The following is a 19726-nucleotide window of genomic DNA, read 5'->3' as shown; positions in this document are numbered from 1 at the left end:
ACAGAATGAAACATACATTTTTAGACATGATCAATGTGTGGATTTGTGTTACTCAACTATATCTGCTTGTTGCAAAGGAGGGGTTAAAGAATCTGGGAGAGGGATTTGAGGAGCAATAGGGGATTAGTGAGAATAATGCAAAGGAAAAGAAAAGGTGGTCATTAAAGCATTTTTAAAAAAATGCATAGAAGAGAACAGAAAGTTCAGGTAGCAGAGCTTTGGAAGTAAAATGCTGAATTTATTCTCTACTTTAAAAAAACAAGCTGTATGTAATGGTTGTCTGTGGACTCAAGGCTAAGAGTCTCTGATCCATACTGTTGTAATCATGGTGTTTTCCTGGTTCTACTTATTTCATTTTGGATTAGTTCATGTCTTTTCATGTTTCTCTGTATTCATCATGCTTACTTCACATTCCATCTGCAGGTCTGCTTGGTCTGAACTCCACAGAACAAGGTGCCCCAGCTCTGGGTACCCCTCGGTGTCCTTCCCTACTTCACCCCTTCCAGCCTCCTTTTGTATATTGTCTTCCCCCATTAGATTAAGCTCCTTGAGGGCAGGGACTGACTTTCTTTTTCTTACTGGTATCCTCAGCACTTAGTACAGTGCTTAGCACATAGGAGGACCTTAACAAATGTTTATTGAATTGAATTGTCATTTCTCACAGTACCATAACATTGGATTACATCCACATCCCATAATTTGTTAAGGCATATCCCAATCAATAAGTATTTCTTTTTCTGTCTTGTTAGATGCAGATGCCTCTTTAAAAAAATTCTTTGTTACAAAGAATGGTTTACTGAGAGGGAAAGTGTAGGGGTTCAGTGAAAATTGTAGGGGATGCAAAAACAAAACAAATCAATGAAAATGTATTAAAAGAATAAAAGTTTTCTATGTGACAAATGATTTGAAATTGATGGAAGGCAATATTTACATTATATACAAAAATATGAACCAAGATATAAGTCTATCACTCTGAGATCACTGTCATGAAGTGTCCATTTAGGTATAGCTGTTGTCATGGAGATGGAGAAAAATAAGGATGGCAGAAGGGGGAGAAACTGGAGGGAGTGGCAGGATTGAGTCAACTGCATCAGTCTAGAAATGGGAAAAAAAGAAGGCAATCCAACAAACATATCTATATCTATACATCTATATGTATCTGCAGAATATTAAGTGCACCAAACTGAGAGAACTTTATGATAATAGCTAACATCTACACAGCACTTTAAAGGTTTGCAAAGTACTTTTATTATCTCATTTGACCCTCACAACAACTCTGTGAGGTCAGTGTTATTATTATTCCCATTTTCTAGATGAATAAACTGGCTGAGAGAAGTTAGGTGATTTGCTCAGGATTACATGACTAGTAAATAACTGTGGTGGAATTTGAATTCATGTCTTCCTAACTAAAACTCCAGCATTCTATGCACTACACCAAACTTACACCTTGGTAATGAACTCTTGTACCCTGACCTGGACCCTCTACCTTTCACTAACTTTTACTTTTTTTTTAAAATTTTGGTCTTGACCCACCACTTTCTGCCTCTCTGACTTTAGCTCTCACGATCCACGTCCTAGTTATCAGCTTTTGCTCACATCTCCCTTTCCCCACCATTGTTTCTGCCCTCTCTTTGCTGAAGAGTTTCCCGTTCCCTGTCTTCTGACCCTCTGCAACAGGCTGGGAATGCTTCCACCAGTGCCATGGAGCCAATGGAGCGAGTTTACAACTGCAACATCAAGAAGTACATATTAACCCACTTTAAGGCATTTAGGGAAAAAAAATTATCCTCACCCCTAGCGCAGATTGTCCTCTAAATGTTTACCATATTTAGGATTATCTCTAAGCCTCACCTAAAACACTCTCATTTGTTGTTCAGTCATTTGTCAGTTCTGTCCAACTCTTCATGACCCCCATTTGGGGTTTTCTATGTTGAGATACTAGAGTGGTTTGCCATTTCCTTCTCCAATTCATTTTAAAGATGAGGAAAGTGAGGCAAACAGGGTTAAGTGACTTGCCTAGGGTCTAAGTATCTGAGGCCAGATTTGAACTCAAGCAGGACGTGTCTTCCTGACTCCAAGCCCAGTGGTCTATCTACTGTGCCACCTAGCTGCCCAATTTACTCTCACAGTGTGTGCAAAAAGGTGATACTCCTAATTTCACCCTACTGCCTTGGACTGGCAGCCTTTACCTGTATTTTCATAAACGCATTAGATCGCTCGCATACAAGTACTTACTAGTCAATGACAGTCATTTCTTAATAACCACAGACAGGTGGTAGTAGAAAATGATATTCATTTACTCACTCATTCATGATATTAAGAGCACAGTTTGTAAGTTCAGTCAGTCCATGAGTCACAGTAACACTGAATGAAACAGGTGGAAGCTTTTGCACACTGTCTCCAGGTCCCTCTCTCCCATTTTTTATTGTGAACGATTTTTTTTTCTTTACTTTGCTACATATGAGATCTTTAAAAATGCACCATCAAATAACATTCTAATATTAATGGCTACAAGCTTCTATTCTCATGGATAATTTCTATGTTACAGTGATGGATTATTATGACATATTCCTGGAATCTAAATGAGGTTTTCAGAATGGAGGAGAGAGGGTAGTACAGAAAGGGATCAGTTGAAAGAGTCAGCATCCTCAAGGTAATACTATTATTAACTTAAGAAGTTATCTGGGGGCAGCTAGGTGGTGCAGTGAATAGAGCACCAACCCTGAAGTCAGGAGGACCTGAGTTCAAAAATCTGGCCTCAGACCAAATGCTTCACACTTACTAGCTGTGTGACCCTGGGCAAGTCACTTAACCCCAATTGCCTTAAAAACAAAGTTATCTGGGGAACCTATACTCAACTTCTTGGAATCTTAAGTCTAGAAAATGTCTATGATACTGTCTGACCAATGATAAATTAATTCAACGTCCTCAGCCTCTGTTTATTTATCTGTAAAGTGGGAAAATAACATGAGCTACCTACACTGCAGGATTGTTGTGAGGAATGTGTTTTGTAAACCAAAGCACAATAAAAATGTGACATTATTTTGGATGGATTGAACTGATATAGCTTTCACTTAACTAGGTTAGCTGATACACATGCAAAAATCTAACCGAGAAGGTGAGGTTTGTGGTATAAGGCGCAGTGTGAGGGAGCAGAATATTCTAAAATTACTTTTCATCCTCTAAATTATACAAATGATATGCAGCTATTTTCATGAATCACACTGCCAGAGGTGGTAAGTTTTCCACTGGCCTTGTAAAAGCAGTTTTCAAACAAACTGTAATTCTATTTTATACACACAAAAAAACCTCGAGTCCAGTCAACTACAGAAGAATTCAAAGGCTTTTCAGATGAAGAAAACCTCAGGCACTTGTAACCTGGAAGCCTTTACTGAAGTCATTCAGTAATTAGGGGAAAATCTAACACAATTTTACTTCTGAGTTTTCAAAACTTAGGATGTTAGTTTTGGTTGATACTTTTACCCACCAAAATTGTTGCTCTGAATATTTTTTTACTGTTTTCTTCTCCCAAAGCAGGTGTTGGAGAACTCAAAGCATCAGGAAAAATGTTCACATTTAAAAGAGTTAGTATAATAAAATATTTTCAATTAAATTTTACTAGTTTTTCAAAATCATTACCAGGCAGTATGGCAGAATGATACAATCCTAATAAAAATAAAAAGTCTATTAGAAAGTACAAGTACATTCAATCACAATGAATAATCAATTTTATTTCAAAAGTCTAACAAAAAATTTCAGGTATTCATAAACTCATAATTGCCTCTGGTTGTCCTTGGGGGCATTATAGAGGGGTCTGATAAGAACAATTATTTTGACAAAATGCAGTAGGCTACACGAACTACACAATGGTATTGAGAACCAATTCAAGATTTAATTAGGCAGTAACATTTAAAATGAAAGCTAAAAAAGAATGTTCCTTTTTTTCCTTCTGCCTTGGCCCCAATCACTGCCCTTATAATAGAGGACTTTCTCTCTCTCTCTCTCTCTCTCTCTTCTCTCTCCTCTCTCTCTCTCTCTCTGTGCGTGCGCGTGCGCACACACACACATACACACACACACATATATATGTAGATATAGATATAGGTTTATATATATAGATAAATATATAGATACACACACACACACACGTAATATGCCATATATTGACACTCCCTTAAATACCTTAACTTCCCAGTTCCTCAATCTATTTAATTTCCATGACCTACTTTAGCTACCTACAGTGACTGTTTTTGCCATCATCTATAAGTGTTTCTTGAACTCTGAAATTCTTATACTGATCACTATCTTTTATCATTCCATCTTTCCCCCTATCTTAGAACCCTTACTCCTATTATTTACCCCTCATTGTGCCTTCCAATGCCACCATCCTTCAATTTTTTCCACAAGTTATCCCCCTTGCACTGGCTATACTCCTCTCCCTTCCCTATACAACCCCTTGGTTTATCAGTCCAACTCTACACTCAAATACTTTATCCCCGTCCTACTGCCAAACTCCAACCCTGTATTAATTCCACCATCACCTCCTTTTACTACTGTTCACATGCCGCTTAACAGACTTGGAGACAATCACAGAACTGTCCTGACTGGGTCCACTACAAATTTCTACTACATAATTTCAATGGCATTTTTTTGTTTTTAGCCAAGTGTGGATAAGTGACTTGCCCAGGGTCACACAGCCAGTAATTGTCTGAAGTCAAATTTGAACTCAGGTCCTCCTGACTCCAAGGCTGGCACTCTATTCATTGTACCACCTAGGGCCCTGCTACATAATTTCAACTGGGCTCTTACTGATGCAAGGCAATCCTTTTGTATCCTCCTGATTTGCTATCCCACTCATGATAATGACTCTTCTAAAATTTTTTATTCTTCCTCAAGCCTCCTATCACATCTTTCAGCTAAGGACCTCATCTCAAACTTTAAACAACAAACAAACAAAACATCCCTGAGGTTATTCACTAAAAGTTCCTTCTTCTCCCCACTTCTCATAACACTTGGCCATTCTCCACAGAGGAAATAACTTTAGGCTCTTCTTGCCAACCTCAACCCCTCGAATTTGCATCCTTGATTCTATCTCTTTCCATCTTTTCCAGTATATTGTCCTCAACATCTCTCCTGATTTCAACACTCCCTCCCTGCTACCTACAAACAGACCCACGTCTCTCTCTCCCTCAACATCTGCAACCTCTTGTCAAGAGGAGCCTCCATTTCAGGTCCAAACATAAACTAGTCTTTCATATAGTGAAGGCAGAAGTTTCTTTTAGTTCAAAAATAGATATGTCTCAGGCTTCTAACTGAGAAAAGCTGTATAAGTAACAATTGAAGAAAGAAGATGCCTGCCTTATAGGGGCTGAAATAAGAATTAAGAGTTATTTATACAGAGCTTTCTATGTCAACTAAAACCATTCTCTCAAGGCACCTGAAATATCATAGCGGCTTCACCTCACTTGGTGTGCCTGCAACCTCTCTGTGTATCTGAATCAGGTTCGGATACAGCTTTATTTCTAAGTTACTTAATGTTCATTACCCTTAGTAAGGCTGGCATATTTTTTTCCTACATTCTTGCACAGCACCTGGTGGAATGATTAATTTCCACCTAATAAACACAGTTGACCAAGATCATGAAATCTAGTTTTCTTTGTGTTATTAGGAGCGTTTAGCTATAGGATATGGGTTGTACAAGGGACCTTTTGATCCCATGGTTAACAGAGTCAATTACTTAAGTACTTGGGGTTAGGCATGCAGGAGAGATCCCAGTTGGTCCATTTAAATAAAACTGTATTCAATGAGACCTTTCTAGCTTCTCTGTCATGCTGCAGAGGGACCTCCCTAAAATTCATCCAAAATATCTGCGGATTTATGGCTGGTGACAATCAGTCAGTGCCAATGAGTTTGTATTTGAGGAATTTACCTTCCAGCTGAGAAAATGCTCCAATTATAACAAACTCTCAGAAGTCTGATATGATCATTTCCTAATAAATCCGATGATTGAAAAAGAAAGCTTCCATGTGAAATGAGATTAACTCATAAAAATTATAAGTGTTACTATTACAGATAATTTTTAAGATTCCGCCCCTTTCCTTTGCTATTAGAGTTAGCTATGGGATGTTTTTTAAAAATTATTATTGATATGATTAAAAAATAAAAACACTTATTCTCCTGAGGGGCAACATAGTGTAGCAGATAAAGAACTGGCCTTAGAGGCAATTAGGTGGCACAGTGGAGAGAGTGCTGGACTTGGCCTTGGGAAGACCTAGGTTTGAATTCAGCCTTACTAGTTGTGTAACCCTGGGCAAGTAACTCAACCTCTGTTTGCCTTAGTTTCCTCATTTATAAAATGGGGAAAATAATAGCACTCACTTTACAGGGTTGTTGTGAAGACCAAATGAGATAACATGTCAAGTGCTTTACAAATCTGAAAGTTCTATAAAAATGCTATTATCATTATTGTTGTGGTTATTAAAGTCAGAAGACCTAGGTTGAAATTTTGACATATACCAACTGTGTGATCATGGGCCAAGTTACTCATCTTCTTAGTGCTCCAGGCAAATCTTAAGACCACAGCTCATAGGACAGGTGATGGACTTTAACAGTGGAGGGAATTTCCACAAATTATACACTCTCCATAATATGTGTGGGTATGACTATATATCAGCATATACCACTAGTAATGCTTTATGACTCTAAATCACAGAACATCATATCTCCAAGGATCCAAGGAATCAAAGTTATGTGTGACCTACAAGACAACAGCAAGATGGAATGGTTGGTGAAAGTAGGCAGCACCTTATTAGAAATGATGGCTTGGGCATAAAAAGTGATGTAAATTCTTACCCCTCTGAAGTAAGAAAACAGAGGTTCAGAGTGCTTAAATGATACCAATATCACACAGGTAGTAAGGAGCTGGAATGTGAACCCAGAGCCAGGGTTCTTTCCACATTTTCCCCTAACATCAATCAGGGATATGTCTGCTTGGAGAAGGAATTGGGCTGGTCATATATGAAGAATAAGAAACAAAAGGTAGACAGCTCTACTATGATATGGATACCCCAAATCAAATATTTTAAAATTTTATTTATATTAATTTTTCTTAAATACAGTAATTTCTTCACCAAAATCTCCCTTGCAATAAGGAAAAAGTTAAGTATAAAACCAGCTAAAATAGCTACCACATCTGGCCAAACGATACCATATTCCACATGTGTAGTTCCTCATCTTTCCACTGAAACTAGTGTGATATATACACACACACACACACACACACACACACATATATATATATATATATATATATATATATATATATATATATATATATATAAATATCATGAGAAGCCTTCTTGGACTGACAAGTCATTACAACTGACCAGAAGGTCTTTTGGAATATAAAAAATTTACCCTATTGTGCTTATTGTTGTCCTGCTTACCTTGCTGTTTGTTAATATACAATATTTTTGCATCTTTTTCTGAATTCCTGAATTCCAAATCAATAATGTTTATGGATTTTTCATATACCACCATTTGTTCGTCAATTACTCAACCGATGGGCACCTCTTTTATTCCTTGTTTTCTCCTACCACAAAAAGTGCTTCTATGAATATGTAGTTGATATGAGGCCTGTCCCACTATCTTTGACATTCTTGTATATCAGGCTGAGTGGAGGGTTAGCTGAGTTAAAGTGAATGAACAAGTTAGTTACTTTTCAATTATAACAATCTGAAATGATGGCAGAAAAGTAACTAGGCCAATAATGCATAGAGTATCTATCTTCCCCTAGCCCCTCCAACTCTATTCATAGCTATCACCTTCTTTGACACTTTTGAGGAATGTGAGATGAATCTAAGTTGTTTCAATCTGCATTTCTCTTCTTATTAATGATTAAGAGTAGTCTTCCTAGGTTTTCCCAGTTCTTATGAAATAAAGAATCCTCACTGGAGGGGTTTGCGCTTTTGGGTTTACTGAAAACTGGCCTCCAATGAAGACTGCTCCTGAGTCTAGCTTCTCTAGTCTATTCTATCAACCATTCAACATGACAAAAACTAGAGGAAAGGCCTCAGCACAGGATTTACAGGATACAGACAAGAGCTGTGCAGAAAGAGGTATGGATAAGCTGTGATTTGTTTTGACATCAGGAAGAGATGAGGAAGATGAGCTCAGGGATGTAGTGAACTATCAAAGTTAAGTGCTATTAGTGCACTATAGATTCTTGGCCAGTTAGAAACCAATTATAAAAGTAATAATAATAACTAGCATTTATACAGTGATAAAAGGTTCACAAAACACTTTACATGTTAATTTATTTGGTCCTTCACACAACCTTGTGAGGTAGATGCTATTAATATCTCCATTTTTCAGATTTCCATACTGAGGCACAAAGGTACCTTGCCCAGGATCACACAGATAGTAAGTGGGGCGGGATTCAATTCATGTATTTCTGACTCTAACAAACGCACCACCCAGCTGCCTTTATTAGGTAGGAGGTCATGTTGTGAGATCTGTAACAATAGTTACTAAAACTTATGACTGAGATACTGTTAGTAGAAAAAAAACCCCCAGATATACTCATATTTTGGAGGTCCACTGACATTTTCAGTTCCTTTTTAGTGCTATTTAGTGTTCACTGGAATAGATGATTTATTAAATGGTTCTCTTGTGGCCTGGAAAGTGAGTGCTTTTCCAAAAACATGAGTAATTAACTCCCTTCATTAGGGCTATTATTTCATAGAGTTCATTATTGTGCCATTTTAACTCTGTTTCACGGTATATAGGAAAGGACCTACCTGAACTATAAAGTAAGGCTGACATTTATTAAGAGTTAATAATTTCATCTTGTCTTTGTGAAACTAGAAAATCAGTTTAGCGGCATTATGTGTAATGAGATGAACCATGGAAACATTTTCTCTTCAGGTCTGCTGTTTCTCAAACTCTGAAGCTCGGTTTAGAATAGACTTGAATCTTCTAGGTCGCCTTTGCTGAATTCTATCTATCCTCTTCCTGTTCCCCAGCAATGATGATCCTCCAAGGTTCTGTTCTGGACTCTCCTGTCTCATTATACTCTCTTTCTTGATGAATTTATCAGCTTCTATGGTTCCAATTTCATCTCTATGCTAATGATTCTCAAATCTATGTATGCAGTCCTAAACTCTTCTCTCAGCACCTGTCTCTTATCACCAATGTTTAAAACATTTTTTTCCAGTAAATCTGACCTTCTCTCCAAATTTTCCTATTGAGGACAATCCTATCCTTCTAATCACTCAGTTCACACCCTCAGAGTGACCCTTGACTTGTCCTTCTCATCTATCCATAGCTAATCAGTTACCAAATCTTGTCGGTTCTTCCTCCAGAATAGGAGGTGATTTAGAGATAGAGGGACTACCTTCAAATTCCAGTTTTTCTCCTCACTACCTCTAAGGACAAGTCATTTGGCCTTCTTTGGCCTCAGTTTCCTCATCTGCAAAAAAGGAGGGGGTGGGTGGGACTAAATGGCCTCCAAAGTCCCTTTCAACTCTAAATCTATGATGCTATCTTTGTTAATTTGAATTGAATCAAAGAGGGCACAGCTCTTTAACAGAGAAAAGGAAGTGGCCTAGTTTAGCAGAGTACTAAACCCTGTGTATGCAGGTTTGTAGCTTGGGAATCTGCCATCTATGGTACCCTGAAAAACACAATTTTTGAATTTCAGTTTCCTCATCTGTTAAAATGTGGGAGTTGGACTATAGGATAATAATGCTTTGCATTATGGGATTTCCCAGTTTTCAAAACACTTTCGAGGTGGCATGGGAGACAGAGGGCTGGACTTGGAATCCTGAAGACCTAAGTTTGAATCTTCCCTCTAACTTGTAAGTAGCTGGGTGACCCTGGACAATTGGCTTAATTGGGCTATGCCTCATTTTCCTTGTCTGTAAAATAGGAATAATAACAGCATCATTGGCATTCATAAAGTTGTTTTGAGGATGAAATGAGATAACATAGGTAAAGCACTCTAAAAACCTTAAAGTACTTGATAAATCCTAGTTATTAGTGATTATTATTATAACCTCTAAGGTCCCTCCCAATTTTAGAAATTCTATGATTTACTAATCATGTAATTGGACAAAGAACCTAGCAGCAATGTCTATGACGGTTTTCCCAGATGTGGGACAACTGATGCCAAAGATTGTCAAAAGACCTTCTTGAGGAGAGGGAGGGGACTAAATAATAGCTAAAATTATTAGCTATTTCTAAATACAACTTCCACTTAAATACAACCACCTTTTTTCAATGTAAATAAAGTTCAAATAAAAGTCAGTAAATGACCAGCATGGTGTCCTCATTCTAAAAGACAGCTCAGCAATTACTGAATACAGAATATGCAAATGAAGTCAAATCTAAATCAAGGTATGTCGATTTTCAATGCTAGTGTGATTTGTTACCATCACTATCAGTCACTGTAGGCTCACAACAAAGATGAGCTGTGTCAATCTAGTGTTTACTGTACTTTAATGTAAAGTGCACAAACTTAAAATTAAACAATCTCTGCTAGTTAAAAGTACTACAATATCAATATTTCACAATAAAATCTGATGTCTAAAAACTCAACTATTAAAAAAATTGCAATAACTTGAGAGCAATTAAAAATAATTATTTAAAATATTCAACAATTTAGAACTGACAAATTTTTGACTGTATCTGTTTTTATTTTTAAATGAAATAATATTCTTTCATGATAGGGAAATAAGCTGTTTGAAGAAATCAATTAGTCCAGCTGAAACAAAATATGAGCAAAAACAATAAAGTTTTAAGTTAGATGCTCAAAGTAATGGCATAAATACAGAAAATAGGATCCACTATATTTATCACTGGAGTTCACAGGTATTGTTATTGAGAGAAAGGAAAAGTCACTGTTTGCTGGGCATGAATATTTAAGTTGCAGACATCATCCTAATAAATGGCAAATAGAATACATTAGGAAGACAAGAAAATTTTTCAAGAAAGACAATTTTACTAAGCTAAAACAAATAAAGATAAAAAAGAAATGTCTTTGACATTAAAATAATTTTGTGCAACATATACAGTTGCTTATTGAACTATGAAGCTTACAAAGTCTCAAATGATATGGAAAATGCTGGTACTAACTGCAGCTATTGATACTGTCAAAACAATGCTTGAAAAATCATGTGCAAAACAGCTTTTAATGGCTTTACTAGCAGACAACAAAATGGGAATAATTGCCCAGTCTCAAGACCTTGCAAATAATTACTAAAACCTTTCTATTCTGCATTGTAAATGGATGAAGCAATAGATATATTTAAAGATACTCATTTGAGTACATATGTACAATATGTTTTTGAAACTGATGGTAGGGAAGATTTGTTACCTTGACAATTTGAGGGAAATGCTACCTCAAGAGACTTTTCAGTTTTACTGACAGATGTTTTAATGAAAAGGACAAGATGGGGGGAATTGTAATGCCCTCGGCACTGAATGAGCTTAATCAACATCAGGACAAAACACAAGTCTATAAGTGCCACTAGGTGGTGCAATGAACAGAGTTCTATGCTGGGAGTCAGAAAGATCTGCGTTCAAACCTGAACTCTGGGTAGCTATGTGTCCTTGGGCAAGCCATGTAACCCTGTTTGCCTCAGTTTCATCATCTGGAGAAGCAAATGACAAACCACTCCAGTATCTTTGCCAAGAAAACTCCAAATGGGAGCACGGAGAAGTCAGATATGACTGAACAACAACAAAAGTGTGGCCCCTTCGTGAAATTTGGAGCCATTGAATAATTCATAGACAATAACCTGTATTAATAAATAAGAGTGAGGAGCTAGAGTATTTCAAGCTGTTACAAAATTAGTCAACTTCATGAAAACTCATTAGAAGAAAAGATGTTTGTAAAATTGTGTGACAATATGGGGATAGAGCACAGAGGATTTCCGTGTTATTGAGAAACATGATGGCTTTCTCATGCTAAAATAAATTGTCATTTTCTTAGTTATAATAAAAAATAAAGCAAATTCATTTTATAACAGAAATTTCCTTCTGTAATTTGTATATGTCAGATATTTTTGGAAAACTGGCTATTTTAAGAAAAATCAATGCAATGTCCTTAAATTCATACTCTGATCCAGAAAAGGAAATTAGTTGCAAAAATTAAACTAAGTTTAAAAAGTTAAAGCTCATTACATTTTCCCTTACTGTTAAAACATATCAGAAGATTTTATACTGTTTATTTCAAAACTACAGAGATTCCTTTGGACATTACTATTTTCTCTACATCAAAACTAACTCAAATGTATTTGCCCATTTTGCCCAGAAGTGGGAGCAACACGCTAACCCTCTGTCTATCCCCTGCATGTTCTGGTAACTTTTCCCTAACAGTTACTGAAATTATCCTTGAGACAGAACTGACTCCCCTCAAGAGTCATATTCTAATAAGGGAATACCTATGTATAGGTAGATACATACAGAGAAGATAGAAAATAACTTTGGAGAAGCCACTAGTAAGTAGGGAGATAGAGAAAGGCTTCCGGTCGAGGGTGGGATTTGAGCTGAGTGAGACTTGAAGGAAACCAGGAAAATAAGTGAAGATGATGAGGAGGGAGAAACTCCCAGGTATGGGGAACAGTCAGTACAAAGAGATGGAAATGGGAGCTGGAGGGTCACGTGTGAGGGACAACAAATAGGTTCATGTAGTTAGATCACAGAGTGTGTAGAAAGGATTAAAGTGTTAGAAGCCTGGAAAAGTAGGAAGGGGTCAGGTTGTGAAGAGCTTCAAATGCCACACAGAAGAGTCCATATGATCTGAGAGGTAACACAGTCTTTGGGGTTTGCTGAGTGGTCAGAACCTGCTTTAGGAAAATCACTTTTGGCAGCCATGTGAAGGTTGGATTATAATGGTTTTGAAAAACTTTGGGGGGGGGGAGACCAACTTGAAGCCTGCAGTAGTCCAGTCAAGAAGTAAGGAGGGCCTCAACCAAGGTAGTGGCTATGTGAATAGAGAGAAGGGACTGCATAAAAGTTGTTTGTATAGGTCAAAACCACAAGACTTAGCAACTTAATGGATAAGTGTGGTGAGTGAGAGTGATGACCCTGAGGTTGCAAACTAAAATTCCTGTAAAGACTGTGATGCCCTTAATAATAATAATAGCAAAGTTGAGAAGGTGGGAGTTGGGGGGAAAGAAAATGAGTCTTGGGTTTTAGATGCCTATAAGTAGTCTAGAATGTCCACCAGGCATTAAGGGTTAGGGCTGGAGGTACAAATATCAGTTTTGCTTCTTTATCTTATTCACTACATTAATCTTATTCTGCAGATGGAATGAAACAAGACTAATGTAGTGAATAAGATAAAGAGCAACTAATTAAGTGCTCATACATTGGGTACTACCGGGCCTATAAATTGTTTTTCTCTTCATGGAGGTCTCACGTAGCTATCCCTCCACTGGGCAAATAGTCTCGCTGGCCAAATTGTTTAGGTGGGCTGCTGGGGTCAGGGCTAGTTATCCCTTGAATTTATAGCTGGCTTCCTCCTCTCTTGCCAAGCGTCATGTTCCTTGAAGCTGCTTCTTTCTCTGAGTCACTGCTTCTCTGTGTCCACCTCTCTCTAGTCAGTATGTGTTTCTGCCCCCACCAAATTTAGGGTCTCCTCTTGGTGGAGTACCTCCACTTCAAAGTGGTTGGCTGATGGATGGGATACAGAGGGAGAAGACTGCAATCTCTTCCTTCCTGACTCCTACCCTACCACCAGAAGTGAAGAACAATTACTTCTCAGGAGCCAGGTTCTTGCCTAACTCCGGTTACAACTGGCTCCCAAACTGGAGAGCTCAGCCTTTCTTGGATCATTACAGTTGTGGACAATCTTTGACCAACCAACGTTCAGATCCCTTTCTAACTCAGTCGAGGAAAAATCCTTCACGCTTAATGAAGGAATGACAGTCGGAGATGGCCCTTGAGCTCTGCTCTAACAAAGTTAGGAATTCTAAGAAGCAAAGGTGAAGAGAGCATGGATTCCAGGCCCAGGAGGCAGCCTGTAAAAAGCCTAGAGATGGAATGTCATATATAGGGAGCCAGAGGTAATTAAGACATTCTCAGGAATGAATGTCTTAGCCCTAGATTAACATACGACTTCATTTTCCATTTTCTGCGCATTACTATCTTCGATTTCATCAAGGAAGACAGGCAGAACTGGTCAAAGGGTTAAGTAACACACTACAATTAACTGTTCCAAACTTTTTCATACTCTTCAAGTTTCAGCTTTATCGTCCCCTCATCTTCCTACTCCCTCACAAGATGACCTTGCCTCTTACTTTACTGAGATTAAAGCTACTTGACTGAAACTCTCCAATTGTTCTTTTCTACCTATGGATCACACATTCTTCCCTGCTTCAAAATTTCTCTCAACCTAACCTCTCTTCCTTTCCTCCTGGCACACTAGAAAAGGCAGACTTCCTTCACTTCCTCCAAGCCTAAGACTTCAGTCTGTGCTCTTTATCCCATTCCTTTCACCTTCCTTCAGGGCTTTGCTCTATCTCTCTCTAGCATCTTTAATCTTTCTCTCTTCACTGGCTCCTCCTTTTCTGCTTAACTATCATTCATTCAATCAATCAAAGCCAGGTACTGGGCTAGGCCCTGGGGGACTGCGGAAGATATAAAAAGAATAAATTCACACAAACACAACAGTGGGCAGATAAAAGTGCTTTGAGGGATGGAACACTAGTTGATGGAGTCATGAAAAACTTCATGTAGAAAGTGGTGCTTGAGCTGAGGCTTGAAGTAAGAGTTTTCCATGAGTGGGATACAGTCAGTGAAAGTCTCAGAAATGGTAGATGGAGTATCATATGTAAGAGACAGAGGAATGGCAAGATCACACATGTTCCAGTCAATGGAGAGAAAAATATACGAAGAGCATGGAAAGATAGGTTGCAGCCAGGTGATGAAGAGCTTTAAAGGCTAAATAGAGGAGTTTATATTTTCATCCTAGAGGCAATAGGAAATCACTGGAGTTTACTGACTAGTTTAATACTGTAAAAAGCAAACCCAAAAGCTTTCCCTAGATACTGCTATCCTAGATTCATGGGTTGCCAGAGCTGGAAGGGTACTTAAGAGATCATTGAGTTTAACCTCTTCATTTTATAGTGAGGAATTTGAGGATCATAGAGGTTAAAGAATTTGCCAAAGTTCACACAGATAGTGACAGAGCTGGAAAGCTAGCCTCTTTTATTTCACTGACAAATGTTCTTGTTTTTCTCTATAAAAGATTTCCTATTAACTTTCCCATTCCTATGGAGGTTACCAATTATCCTTTCTGTCACCAAGTCTAACTTTTCCCTATGCTTTATCCTCCACACATGTAATCAGTTGTCAAGTACTATTCATTGTATGTTTCCTATCAGTCTCCTCGCCACTAATTGGCATCTTCTCCTCACATACTGCTCTGGACTATTACAAATACCTCCTAACACCAACCTACTTCACTACTCTTCCCTTTTCAATCCATCCTCCACACTGCTGCCAAAGTGAAATATTCTCCCCCCCCCTTATTTTTTCCAATTACATGTAAAGATAATATTCAACATTCACTTTTCTAAGATTTTGAGTTCCAAATTTTTTTCTCCCTCCCTCCTTCCCCTCCCCCTTCCCCAAGATGATGTGCAATCTGATATAGGTTATACATGTAAATCATATTAAACATATTTCCAAATTAGTCAAGTTGTAAAAGAAGAATCAGAACAAAAGAGAAAAATCATAAGAAAAAACAAAAACCATACAAACAAAAAAAGAAAACAGTATGCTTCAATCTGCATTCAGACTCCATAGTTCTCTGATTGTGGATAGCATTTTCCATCATGAGTCTTCTGGAATTGTCTTAGATCATTGTATCGCTGAGATGAGATAAATCTATCAAAGTTGATCATCGCACAATATTGCTGTTACTGTATACAACGTTCTCCTGGTTCTACTTCACTCAGCATCAGTTCATGTAAGTCTTTCCAGGTTTTTCTGAAATCTGACTGTTCATCTTATCTTGTAACACAATAGTATTCCATTACATTCATATACCACAACTTGTTCAGCCATTCCCCAATTGATGGCTATCCCCTCAATCTCCAATTCTTTGCCACCAGAAAAAGAGCTGCTATAAATATTTTTGTACATGTAGGTCCTTTCCCCCTTTTTATGATCTCTTTGGAATACAGACCTAGTAGTGGTATTGCTGGATCAAAGGGTAGTATGTACAGTTTTATAGCCCTTTAGGCATAGTCAAAGTGGAATATTTGTAAAGCTCAAGTTTGATCAAATCATTTTCCTGCTTTAAAAAGCTCCTGTAGTTCCCTCTTGTCTCAAGGATAAGTACAAACTCTTCTGGCACTGCAAGCACTTAAAAATTGGTCTTCAGCCTACCGTTCAGTGATTCCCTGTGACATACTTATGTTCCAGTCAAACTGGCTTTCTGGAGGCTCCTGATATATGACATTCCATCTCCAGGCTTTGTACAGGCTATCTCCTAGGCCTGGAATCCATGCCCTCTTCACCTTTGCTTTTTAGAATTACTAGCATTGTTAGAGTAGAGCTCAAGGGCCATCTCCTACACATGGCCTCCCCTAATTCTCCTCATTGTTAGTGTTCTTCCACCATCTGAAAACATCTGTCTAGAATGGGGGAACATAGTAAGCACTTAAGAAATACTGACTGATTGAAGCTACAGAATAAGGGTAGAACAACTCATTAGGACACATTAGATTCTTTTCTGTTTACATATCTACTCTGAACTGTGGCCAAATGTTAATATGTTTAAAAATGAATTATTATCTCTACTCCTAAATTTGCCTCTTCTGATTTCACAGTGTGTGTATGTGTGTGAGAATATCTTCAATGACCTGATTACCTGTGTTTGAAACCTTGCGCTAATGTTGGGCCTTTCCTCGAACTTCATCTTCAGTTTCTAATAAATTAGCAATTCCTTTCAATTTTCTCATAAATTAGCAATTCCCCTTGAAGCTAAGCCTTCTCTGTTCATATCGCTACCACTGTAGTTCAAGTCTTCACTGCTTAAGGTATTATCAGAACTTTCTAAGGAGTTTTCTTACCTTCATTCTTTCTTATTTAATACAATATCCTTCAATTTGCTGCCTTAGTAATTTTATTTCTGCATAAATCTGGTTATGTCACACTTCTGCTAAAAACCTCAAGTGGCTCCCTAGTGCCTCTTAAGTGAGATTCAAACTCTTCAGTGTAATAATAATAAAACTAGATAACTGGCATTTATACTGCACTTTAAGATTTGCAAATGCTTTACCAATTTTCTCATTTTTTCTTTGTAACCTTTGAATGCAAGGTACTATTATTATCCCCATTTTCCAAATGAGGAAACTGAGGCAGAGAGAGGCTAAGTGACTTGCCTGGATTCACACTGATGGGGTACTTGGGTGCCTGTGCTTGGACCCCAATTTCTCCCTGGCCTCAGAAACACTATTCCTGACAGTTTTCCTCCAGCCGAAGGGCTCTAACTCATGAGGTGGGCCCAGTGAGGCAAACTCTCTCTCCTTGTTACAAGAACAAGCTGACCTCTGTAGAATTTCCCTTGTGTGAACAGGACTCTCTTGTACCAGCAGAACTATCAAGTACTGATGCCTGCAGTTACCATATACAATCCAGAGGTCAAGTTATAGATGTCAGTTCCTGAAACTAATCTTGTTACAGACATTAACAGATCAAAAGTATACCCCTTAGGAACTCTATTTCCCTCCCCCTCCCCCCCCAAACTCCCTACCCTCGGTTTCCAGTAATGTATGATGTGTTGACCAAGGTTGTATGTTATCACCCAATTAGCATACTTGGCACATAATCCACTGCTTTTCCTATATAAACTTTAGCATCATTCCTGTTAGGTTGCAAGTTCCCTAATGAGCTCTGCCCACCATGGAAGGTTCCTTGAGAATCTTTGCCTGCTGTATAGCATAACAATAAATCTTTGCCACCTTGACTTAAAGAATGCTTGAGTTTGTGAATTTGTTCTAGACAACCCCCATCCTATACTCCCATCCTTGAGGGGTTGAAATTTCTCAGAATGCAACAACCTGACTAGCAAATGTCTGAGGCTGAATTTGAATTCCTGTCTTGATGACTCCAGGCCCAGAATTCTATCTAATGTGTTCTCAAAGTAGTTTTTTTTTTGGAAGAATTGGGATTCAAATTCAAGTTTCTTTGTTCTAAATCCAGTGTTTTTTATACTACACCATGAGGGACCCACGTGGCTAATAATTTTTACCCTAATCCAAGGAAAACTTCAAGTATAGCTTCTAGTAGTGTCTCAGTCCTCTTTCTACTATGAGTACAGACATTGCTGTTTTCCTGTTACCAGATGGATCCAAGTTAAGTTTTTAGAGGTCAGGAGTAGGGGCTGGGATAGTTCTGCCATTTTGCATGGAAGAGCAAGGAATGGGATGCTAGTGTAGGGGTTGGCACACAAGAGCAGGCAATAAGGTTAAGCAGAGAGGAAGCACTCCTTCCATTCCAGTCATTCTCTGCTCTAAGATTATGTCTTACTCTTGGGGACACCTGATACATGTGGCCTGAAAGATTCTTTGAGTGCTGCCAGAACCAGATTAAAATATAACTGGGAAATGCTGAAAATATATATAAAAATACAACATGGATAATAGTAATTTGTGGATTTTTTAGTAAATATGCAGCCTGCAGGGATCCATTTTCATTTGAACTTGACACCACTGTCCTATACTTTTGCTCATGCCATTACCTATGACTGAAATATTACCCATCTCCCTCTTTGCCTACTGCATTTTTACCTATCCTGCAAGGCCCACCTCAAATACTACATAAAGCCTCCAAAGATCTCAGTGGAAATGACCTTTTCATTGTATCTCAAAACACTGGGTTTTGCATTTGGTAATATACTTCTTGAATATCATAGTTCTCTTTGTTTTTGTATTATCCTTTTCTTGGACTGAAAGTTCGTTAAAGGTAGGCCCTATAAAAACAGCATAGTACACAGTAGGTATTTTAATGTTTTTTTTTTAATTAATACCGGAAGTTACTTTTTACTTTTACACAATGCCTAAATCCTCACTAAACCATTCTGCTTGGCAAAGATCAACCTGTGCTGCTGCTTGAACACTACCAGTCACAGGAGAACCCACTACTTCTTCTGGGAGCCTATTTCAATTTGTGCACAACTAAAATTATTAGGAAGCTTTTCCTTACATTAAGCTGAAGTTTGCCATTATATCTATGCACTGCAATTACTTCTATCCACTGGAACCAGAAATTGCAACCTTCCAAAAGACAGTAGGTATCTCTCATGTCATCAGGCTAAATATCCTCAGTTACTTCCAACAATTTTCTATAAGGTTTTGTAGATGAACAGTCTGCTTCTCATCTTCCTCCACTTCTATTAATCAAACTCCAGAGCATATTAGCTGACTTGATAGCTGAGATACATGGATTCATACTACGTTATAGTTTATCGTAGAAAACAAAAAATGGTAGCCAAAACTTGGACCAAGACAGAAAGCTCTATAACAGGTCACTTGAGACTATCTCTTCTGTCCCTAGGGGAAGTCCCACGTGCAACAGGTTATCCATTAATTGCTTCCCAGGGGGCTTACCTGCTAGGATTCACCAGCTTCAGCTGGTGCAGACAGAGTCGAAGGGTCAAAGAGAAGAGGGGAAAACAATTCAGTCCCTTGCACACAGGAGAACCCTCCCTCCC

At 38.1% G+C, this 19726-nt stretch overlaps 1 protein-coding gene across 4 annotated transcripts in view; it reads right to left on the bottom strand.

The window, feature by feature from the left end:
* LYRM4 (LYR motif containing 4) overlaps nt 1-19726 on the bottom strand; it is a 214112-nt gene that overhangs the window by 193417 nt on the left and 969 nt on the right. The window lies entirely within an intron of this gene.

This window comes from Phascolarctos cinereus, unplaced genomic scaffold, assembly GCF_003287225.1.
Source record: "Phascolarctos cinereus isolate Bilbo 61053 unplaced genomic scaffold, phaCin_HiC Scaffold_4;HRSCAF=312, whole genome shotgun sequence".
Lineage (NCBI taxonomy): Eukaryota > Metazoa > Chordata > Mammalia > Diprotodontia > Phascolarctidae > Phascolarctos > Phascolarctos cinereus.
Note: the sequence above shows the minus strand (reverse complement) of the source record. Positions and strands in the feature narration are given on the sequence as shown.